Raw genomic sequence first — 10,772 nt, 5'->3', positions numbered from 1 at the left:
AACAGAAACATACGCACACGTTCACAAACTGACACACACACAAAAATCTGTGCAGTTTGCATTTATAATGTTTACCTTAAACCAAAGTCAACCTTTTTCATCACTCTTAGAAAAACATGTGGATTCTCTGACCCCACACACACACACACACACACACACACACACACACACACACACACACACACACACACACACACACACACACACACACCGCTTGTACTCTTATTCACGACTTCCATTATAAAAACAAACTTTTAGAGGAGTCAAAAATAAATACACACACATACAAACTCAAGCTCAACTCTCATTCACCCTCATGCAAACTGAGCAGAGGCTTCTTCAGTAATGGCAATGCCTCCCTTGAACTCATTCACTGGGTGGGTCATGGGTTCAAGTCCCAGGTGGGGGAGGGGGAATGAGTGGGAGAGTGGGTTTAAAGGGGGGGGCAAGGACCACCACTCAGTCTGTTGCTTGCCACTGCTGTCTCTGTGTCCCCCCCCCCCCCCCCATTGCTTTACTTTGCCACAATCTGTTCTCTCATTCAGACACACATGTGCTCACATGCAGCCATGCATGCACACACGGAAATATGCAGGAAGTGCCTATGCAATAGCTGCTGACTGTGTGTGTATTATTTATGTGTGTGTGGCAGGTCTTACTCTGTGCATCCTTGTTCTGTGTGTGTTACCTGTTACTCGGGCTGTTAAGCTTTGCTGTCTGTGTGGCTGCTATTAGGATGACTACTTTACTATATATTCATAGGTGAGTGTGCATACGTAAATCTTACATAAGGCTTATGTGTGATGTATGTGCTGCGGCAACACAAAAAATAGCCAAACAAGTACTCACAAGCATAGCGAATGGCAAAGTTGTCAGATTTGATCACAGCAGTGGCATCCACAGACTATTTTTAACTTTTCCCATGTGCCCTTGAGCAAGACACTCACCCACATGGCTGCACGCACTGCATTAGCCACTGTTCAGCAGTTCTGGTCAGCACTGAGACATGCTCTGATTTTTATTATGAGGAGAAAACGGCTTTTTAAACTGATTTTCAGTTCTAATGCTTGCAGTCTGTTTCCTCTCACGGGAAAAATTCAAAGAGAATAGAACAAACGTCAGAGAGGTAGCTTCAAGTCATACACTCACCAATAAAAGCTGGGGACACAGAGTTTGGCCTGCTAACTGTATATTTATAAGCCTGTTGTCAGATTTTTCAAGTATTGAATTATCAGTTTGCACACTCAGGTTTGGAAATTACAGGAAAGAGCTCAGTCAAAACATGTGCACGTGCAGGCATGTGGTCAATAATAATACACATGCTTTCACACACATTCACAGAAGGATCCTTTCACTTGTTTCATGCTTTAGTTTGACTGGAGCTCTAAAACCAAAACAGCCCCCCCCTTCAACTCTTTTAACTTGATATAGAGCAAAGATGCATGATATTTGCTGCTGCGCATGAGCTTCAAAACGCACACACAGCCTCTCTTTCATAAGGAAACAAGAGCAGCTGACCTTTGACCTTTACCATTCAGTCTGTCTGGAAAATACCATGCCTGGAATCGATCAACACTCCTCTCACCCAGACAGCCAACACCCCCCATCCACCACCACCTTCTTATTCTCTTCACTCACCCTTGAATTCCCCCACCCAGCTCCCTTCTCCCCTATTTCTCCATCAACACACAACCGGCTCCATTGCAGTTATGCTATGAACTTGTAGCATAACAGCCTCAAGGTCTCGCAGTGCGACCACACACACAGTCACACAGGCCACAAAGATAGTGCTTTAGCATCTCTTTATCTCTACTCATTGGATTTATGACGCCTTTCACCATGAAAACATGGCTGAAATGAAAAATAAGTCATTTAACACATGACACTTTAACATTTATTTGTATTTCCATTACAAAATTAGCTAATATTTCATAAAATGATACTAACAGATACTTACTTATATTAATTATGAAATATTTGTAATAGAAATATTTTAGTACAAGAATATAAAAAATGCAAGATATAGTTTTTTGTGTAAACTACACCATGAATAAAATATCACATTAAAGCAAATATCAGAATTGATGTAAATTTCTATTATTTTAAATTTAAAGAGTCTCTTTTGTTGTCCATCACATGCTATCTATTGGAACATATATGAGTTCAGCAGTGATATGTGAGCAGTGATAATGGCTCATATTTTTGGCCTTTTTGCCTTTATTAGACAGTGAGCAGAGGAAAGAGAGAGGGGGGGGAGGGTCAAAGGGCCACGGGTCGGACGCCCACAGTGCTGTGGTGCAGGTGGGCCACCTCGGCACCCACAGTCTGTAATTTCTATGGTAGTTTCATGTCAATGGACAGAGACAGAATATCAACCAAAAATCCAGAAAAACATATTACATAACAGTTCTAAATTAATTTGCATGTCATTGACATAAGTGTTTGATCCCCGAGCAAAACATGAATTAGTGCTTGGTGGAGAAACCTTGTTGGCGAGCACAGCGCTGAGATGTTTCTTGTAGCTGGTCACCTGGTTTGCACGCATCTCAGGAGGACTGTGGCCCACTCCTCTTTACAGACATTTTGGTTTCATGTGACCACGGCACTTTCTCCAAAGCCTTCTCTGAATCATTTAGATGTTCTCTGGTAAACTTAAGATGGACCTGCACGTGTGCTTTCTTGAGTAGGGGGGGGCCTTGCGGACACTGCACTGATTTCAGTCCATTACAGCGTCGTGTGTTACCGAGGATGTTCTTGGTGACTGTGGTTATTAACAAGCTCCTCTTGTGTAGTTTTGGGCTGATACACCGATCATCCTCACCCCATGAGGCAAGATCTAACATCTAGCTCCAGACTGAGGGCGACCGATGGTCATTTTATATTTCTTCCATTTCTGAATAATCGCTCCAACAGTTGCCACCTTCTCACGGAGCTTCTTGCTGATGGTCTTGTAGCCCATCCCAGCCTTGTGCAGGTCTTCAACCCAGAACTTTTCTCTAATGTGTTTTTTTGTTTTTGTTGATGTTCTGTCTCTCTCATTAAAACAAAACAGCCATAAAAATTAGACACTGTTCATTTATTCTGACCAAACACATGTATGAAGATTTGTGTTCACATTCACACCACCTGTGTGACACAGGACAGAGCAAATAGTTCATAAATAGCTTGAAGTCTGCTTCTTTTAACTAAGTTGACTCACTCCTATTCAGCTCAGTGGATTGACTCAGTCATAAACGACGTTGGTTAACTTAGAGAGAGTTAATAAAGTGATTAACTGCTGCCATTACAAAGTAATCTGTTATGTCACACTCATAAACACTACAAGGCATAGCTCCATCCATTGGTTTCTGAAGCCTTCTTTTGAAGGCTCAAGATGAACATTTTCACCATTGCTGTCTTATTAAAAAAAACCAAAAAATAAACAAGCAAAAACTAATATGTTGAGGTCTGACTGTGAACCTGCTTGCTCACTGGCTATTGGCTTGTTGTAAGTTGTTAGTCAGTGAGCAGACCATGGATAATCCTCCATTCTGACACACAATCTGACCAAGATTTACAAAACAGACTTAAGCATTTATTCATTATGACCTAAACTGAGTCAAGTCAGGAAGCTATTTCCTCAGACGCCTGTAGGAGTGGAAGTGTTTCTGCAGCCACAGCTATCAAAACAGTTTTTATGTATTCTAACTTTAGCCTTCAGATAGAATGAAGATTTAAAGCACTTCAGCAATGGCTTTACTTTTCAGACCTGGAAGCCATGTCCATGTTTTATATTATCTATGGTTGCACTATTGTCCACCTTCTTAGAGTACTTGTAGTTTAACAGAAATAAACACTTCTTTGCATTCGTTATATCATTCAGAGGATGTGTAGTCTGTTATATTTACCTGTAAATGGACTTCAGCTCACTGCATATTGAATTCATACTGTTAGCATCTTCTTTCTCCGCCACATAACCAGCAAGAAGCTCGTTAGTTTCCCTCAGAGTGTCAGCTTGAGCCAAGCTAAGAGCTAGCCTTGTCATCAGCAGATCTCACTGCTAGTGTTGTGGAGCGTTTAGCTTGCAGGTGCTTCTTCAAAACATGAAGCAGAGCAAATACTTCCACAATGTTACGCATCTTGCTAACATAGCTGCACGCTGAGGACAGAAGAACTTTGTAAATGTTTCAAACTGTCTTTTGTCCTTCTCACAGTAAAAAGTAATACAGAATGGTTCAAACATAAAAAAATGATTCCATATTTGAAAAAGTAACTAAATAACAAATGACCTGATTTGCATAACTAACACGCTGTGTTAAAAAAAAAATCCAAGGACTCTGTTGTAACATACTGTATCCAACACTGGTCATAACATTGTGGGAACGTTCTCTATGCTGTTCATCCACTCATCCTGCTTCCACCATGTGGGCCAGTGTAGCCTTTCCTTATCTTACTAGTCATGCAAACGATGCTCATGTTGAAATATGTAAAGTACTAATCATCTGTTTGAGTCACCACACACAGCACACCTGAGTCATCTGTGATGTGTGTATGAGATGAATAAAAAGACTCAGAGCATAGATACAAACACTCAGGATAAAGCAGTGTGTGAATGGGTAAATGTGGGTTAAAGCTGTGTAAGTACCATATAAAAACAAGCTCACCAGCAGGAGTTGGTGGAGGTTCTCATTTTAAATGGACGATAAAGTATTATAATATTTTTATCTTATCTTTGAAAGTCTTCAAATATTTAATAGTAACAACACTGCATTTCCTTTCTAGCTCTCTTGTGTGTATACAGTTGACTGATTTCATCTGTACTGAGCAAATATCTGGTGCTGTGTTTCAGTGACAGGAGTCCTGCGCTGCCACACTGCCACACACAGTCTAGTGCAGGTAAGTCCTTTTGATTTGTAACCAGTGATGTAGCAATAACATAAAAATATGCCATGGTGGAAAAAAGCATAAATTTTCAGCATTGCTCCTGCTGTTAGACAACTGCAGTCATATCAGGTAATTAGGGTGAGTTTTTCCTGCACTGCTCGTCCACTCTGAGATGAATGTTTGCAGTAAATTAATTGCCAGTTGTTGTTATACTGAAAAAGCTATTTGTTGGTTTTAAATTCAAAAGTGAAATCCTCAGATTCCTGTAGTTTTGCACCGTGATGTTTTAATGGAAATAGATACACTATAACACAAATGACAGTCCTTTATTACTTTGTATTTATTGTAATGCATACAAACTGAGAAACTATTCACTGGATTTCTGTTCATTATTTTTAATTTTTTGTTCAGTTCTTTCAAAATATCTTCAACCTCAAGTCATTATTACACACTGTACATGTACCATGGCTTTAACCTGAGACATTAAAGTATCCAGCAGGTTTATGTACCTTTGCTGTGTACTACATCACTGGTTAAAATGTGTGCATGCACCTGCGGGGCTCTTGTCTCTTCTTGTGTAGCTCTTCGTCGGTTCATCCTGTCACGGCTGTTCACTCGTTGCAGCACTGCAGGACAGGCTGTTTGTTAGCTTCCTGTCAGCCTGAGTTTTTCAAGTCTTGGAGAACATTCAACGCTGTCGGTGAGTTTGCGACTCAGAGAAAACCATCGAGTGTTGAGTGTACCCTAACGCTTGAGCTCACAACAACAACTCACAACATGATGTACCACACACATGTGCTGTTCCTCCTACAAGCAAAATGTCTGCTGGTAAAAGGTCAAACTTACTTAGTTTGTTAAAATTTAATCTGTTGATTCACATTTCTGGATACAAATTTGTGCTACTTATTTTTGTGCCCCTGAACACAAATTTTCTTCTGAACACTCTCTTATACACTGTGTGCACAATTATTTGGCAAGTGAGTATTTTGACCATATAATCATTTTAGGCATATTTTCTAACTCCAAGCTGGATAAACTGGAATTCTAAATGGATTTGAGCATAGCAGGTGATCAGGTATCTGTGTAACGAGGGAGGGTGTGGCCTAAGGAGGTCAACACCCAATATCAAGGTGTGCATAATTATTAGGCAGCTTTTTTCTTTGGGCAAAATAGGCCAAAAAAAAGAGATTTAACTGACTCTGAAAAGTCTCTCAGAGGGATGCAGCACTCCTGAAATTGCTAAGATATTGGGGTGTGAACACAGAACCATCAAACGTTTTGTTGCAAATAGTCAGCAGGGTGTTGAGAAAAAGAGATGCAAATTAACTTCCATCGATTTGAGAAAAATCAAGCGTGACGCCACCAGGAACCCGTTATCCTCCAGCTCTGCCATATTCCAGAACTGCAACCTACCTGGAGTTCAGTGCTCAGAGACATGGCCGAGGTAACCCGACCACCACTGAACAAGACACATAAGCTGAAGTGTCTAGACTGGTCCAAGAAATATGTGAAGATGGGTTTTTCAAAGGTTTTAATGGACTGATGAATGAGATTGACTCTTGATGGACCAGAGGGATGGACCCGTGGCTGGATCAGTAACGGGCACAGAGCTCCACTTCGAGTCAGACGCCAGCAGGGTGGAGGTGGGATGGTATGGGCTAGTATTATTAAAGATGAGCTGGTTGGACCTTTTCGGGTTGAAGATGGGCTCAAACTCAACTCCCAAACCTACTGCCAGTTTTTAGAAGACCCTTTCTTTAAACAGTGGTTCAGAAAGAAATCTGCATCTTTCAAACAGACAGTGATTTTCAGGCAGGACGATGCTCCATCACATGGATCCAAGTACTCCTCTGCATGGCTAGTCAGTTAAGGTGTTAAAGATGAAAACCTTATGACATGGCCCCCTTCCTCACCGGACCTGAATCCAACTGAGAACCTGTGGGCAATTCTTAACCGGGAGATTTACAGTGAAGGGAAACAGTACAGCTGTCTGAACGGTGGCTGTGGCTGCTGCTGCACAAAACGTTGATCATCAACAGATCAGTTGTTTATAATTCTCACTTAAACAGATGAAGATAAAAAAGTGAAATGTGAAAATGTGTTTTTCATTTAGCTGTGTAATAATTCTGTGCAGTAATAGTTGCCCAATAATTGTGCACATATAGAAATTCTCCTGAGAAGGCCAAAACCTCACTTTTACTTTCTTAAGCATTCATGTTTGAGGTTTATTAACATTTTGGGTTAACCGAGAGCATTAATAAGGTGATTAATAAGGATAATCCTCAAAAATAAGCCTTTCCTAACAATTGTGCACACAGTGTATACTGATTCACGTAAACAATATGAATATTTGACAGTTTTAAAGTAAAAAAAAGTCTTGGAGGCCTGAGGGATTGATTGGCATGAAAGCTCACAAGAGCACAGATCAAATCTTATGAGGGATTGATCTCTACAGCTCAGTTCTGTTCATTTTAATACATTAAATATCATTAGAAACAACTTTGTCAGGTTTAAGCACCATAAGCTGTCTGCGTTTAAGCCACACACACACACACACACACACACACACACACACACACACACACACACACACACACACACACACACACACACACACAGACACACTTATGTTTAGTTGATTATTTCTTTATTTTATTGTAACTGTTTCCTGGCAATAACAATCAGCCAAACCCAAACTTCCTTAATTTTTGTGCCAAGTTTATCTCTATAGAGCCATAAACATGAACAAATGCATTACTTTGATGACTGAGACACTGGGCTGAGATATTAGACTTATTTAGGAGAATATTTCGAATGAGAATAAAATGCTGGATTTGTCAGTTATCACTGGGCAGCTGGTCTCTGAGCCATAGTGAAAAGTGCGACACAAACTAGAAATGGAGACCGTTGGCCTTCAAAGTTGCTCTCTGAAACATGTTGCCTGGAAGGCTGAGGCATGACTTTTACTTTGAAGGTGAATCTTCTCCACGTCTGGACTTCTGCTGCTGCCAACCAGTTGGGGAACACACAGTTTTCACTTATAACTGTAAAACATTGTGTAATGTTTAATATGGTGGACAGCTCTTGAGTGAAGTGCATGACATCACATGAGAACCCTCAAAATATTTCCTGTGGGTGTGTTTGTTGTGCTCAATTTAGGCTTTTATTTTCGTACCTTCATATACTAAAATCTGTTTTGTGTGATCCATTCATATATTTTATTATAACACTTTCTTTTATAGACTTTTCTGAAGAGTTCAGGTGACTTTACAGTTCTAGCGTAACGTGTGTTTCAGCCTCTTTATGAAGCACAAAAGCAGCAGGTCTCAAATGGTTTTGTAAAGCATGTATATAATGTTAGGACTGCTTCCTGTTGTAAGGTCACGTAGTCTCTGATTGGCTGCTCCTTTATTTGCAAGTTTTCTTTGGAAAAAGTCCTCTCCCAGCGCATGATTCCGGCTCACATTCATTGCTGTCGGTGGGTTATTAATGCCATAAACTCGCCGGTCGATGAATGACAACTGTGACCATGCATGGCTGCATTTCCTGATATCGTCATTTTTGTAGTAGCTGCTTGCATTTGCTTGGTTGATGGATTGTTGTGTTTGGAAATTAAATATGAACGCCATCAGAACATAAATAAAGATTTTAAAACAGTTCAAAATTACTGTCATTTCTGGTGTTTTGCAATATCTGCAGCCAGATGCACAAAACTCTGTGCTGTTTAAACACTAAGACTGTGTGTTGGTAGACAAGGCAATAAAAGCAACAGCAAGTAGAAGTCAAAGGAAATCTGCATTTGGTCGTCTCAGTTCTGGAATCAACAAAACAGAAGAAATAATAATGAATAAAAAGGTGGGAATGGAGGGAATCAGCTCTGCAGAGGACCTGGCTTTTAAAAGCTAAGAGTTCATATGTGCAGACAAGCTGTGGTAAAAACAACTGAGAAGAGAAACAAAAGGAGGAAGAAACCTGGCTGTGAACCAGTAATACAAGCAGACAGCAGAGGAAGAGGAGGAGGATAAGAACACATTTAGAAAACATGGAAACTGACACAAGAGAACATGACTCCAGGTTGTGCTGTCTTTAACTGTGTGGCTGTATTGTCCCAGGCTTTGCAACAAGGTCGCAGTGGAGCAAACAGCATGTAATGCCAGGCTTCTACAAGTAGAGAACACTCGCCCTTCACGGTGAGGTCTGAATAACAGAAGCTGTGATACTGAAATGAGGGAGTCACTGAATCCAGACTAAAGGTTCTTTATATAAAGTAGCAAAAAATATTACGTACTAAAATTATGTTCGATGTAATGATCAGCGAGCTAGTTTTACTATAATTGTGACCTAATGTGCTACTAAATTGAATCCTCTTAGGCCAACATCCCAAACTGGTTCGTCCACAGATTAGTTTTAGCTGCACACCAGAGCCCTCTACACCATCTCCCTCCACCCTCTCACTTCATTTGCACGTTTGTGTTGAGGATCAAACACATCAAGTGCTGGTCCAGAGCAACCAGCCCAAAGGGGGAAGTGTTATCAAGTGTGCGGGCTGCGTCAGAGCGTAGTTACATTTCTAACAGAGGTGTATGTCAGGCCACAGTGTAGGATTTCAGAAAGATGTGTATTTATGACACACCTATAACGTAGATTTAACACAGAAGTATAAATAGATCTGTGGATCATAAACTCGAAAAGTGCAGCAAATATTTTATAAAATTCTGCACTCTTACAGACGAGACCCTGTGATTATTTCAGGAGCGCTATCAGCATGATTTCTCTTTGTTATAAAAACAAGAGCATTTTACAAAAGTTACAAAGGCCCGAATGAAACTGTAATAGAATGCAGAATTTCTAATAGCTCATGGACATAATCATAACACAGCCATCTGACAGCAGTATGCAATCCTGCAGAAGATGACAGTTCCTGCTTCCATGTGGGAAAGTCAAGGGCCAAAGCCCAAAACTGGCTTTATTTTTCTAACACTTCTTACTTCAGACACCCTTCAGCAGCCAGCGTGACTCCACACTCATTAGGAAGTGGAAATTTGTGTGGGATGGACTGGAACCGGACTTCAGTATAGACATGTATGTTACTCAATACTGACAAGGTATGTGTGCAAAAGAGCTATGCTAACTGACAGCAGCTCATAAAGCTAACAGTGTTGGTACCATGTGCATTGACATGATTTTTGGAGCCAGAAGTGACCATATTTGGATATTATATTTAGATATAGCTAACCAGCTACAATCATGAACTCAACATATTCATAATTGCTAATTAGTACCAAGTACTGACTGATAAGTTTCACTCACCAAAACTGAAGTACGAACTTCTGGGATAGTCAGTACTTGTCACGGCTAACGGCCGAGGTCAAGAGGAAGACCCAGATACAAACTTGAACAAGACAGGAGGAGGTAACTGCACAGTGTTTATTTACAACATCAGAAAGTAAAGTCACTATGCCAGGTGGGGGAAAATCCCAGGGGAGATTCAGGTAGGGCTTCGTTTACTGGAAATATGCATGCAGGGAACACAGGTGGAGAGAGGACGCCTCTCTGGATAGAGAGATGGATAAGTTCTTATTTGCCAGAAAGAAGTTAGTGGTTCAAAGACAATTCCAGGATGATGCCGAGGATCTTACTTGTCAGCCGGTCTTGTGAAATCTGTGGAAGGGATATGGAGTTGCTGTGAAAGCCTTGAGGTTGTCCAGGAGGCGAAGGGTAGCGATGAGGCTGATCCAGAAGGTAAGGCGGGTGGGAATATCCAAAAACACTGGCAAATGCAAACAGAGTTGAACCTAGTAGCATTGGAGCGAGACAAACAGAGGCATGAGCACAATCCACAAGAAGGCCTGGAATTCCTACCCCACAATCACAGACACTGTGGCAAAGACTGAGGAATCAGGCTGAGC

This window comes from Archocentrus centrarchus, unplaced genomic scaffold (genome assembly GCF_007364275.1).
Source record: "Archocentrus centrarchus isolate MPI-CPG fArcCen1 unplaced genomic scaffold, fArcCen1 scaffold_43_ctg1, whole genome shotgun sequence".
NCBI lineage: Eukaryota > Metazoa > Chordata > Actinopteri > Cichliformes > Cichlidae > Archocentrus > Archocentrus centrarchus.
Note: the sequence above shows the minus strand (reverse complement) of the source record.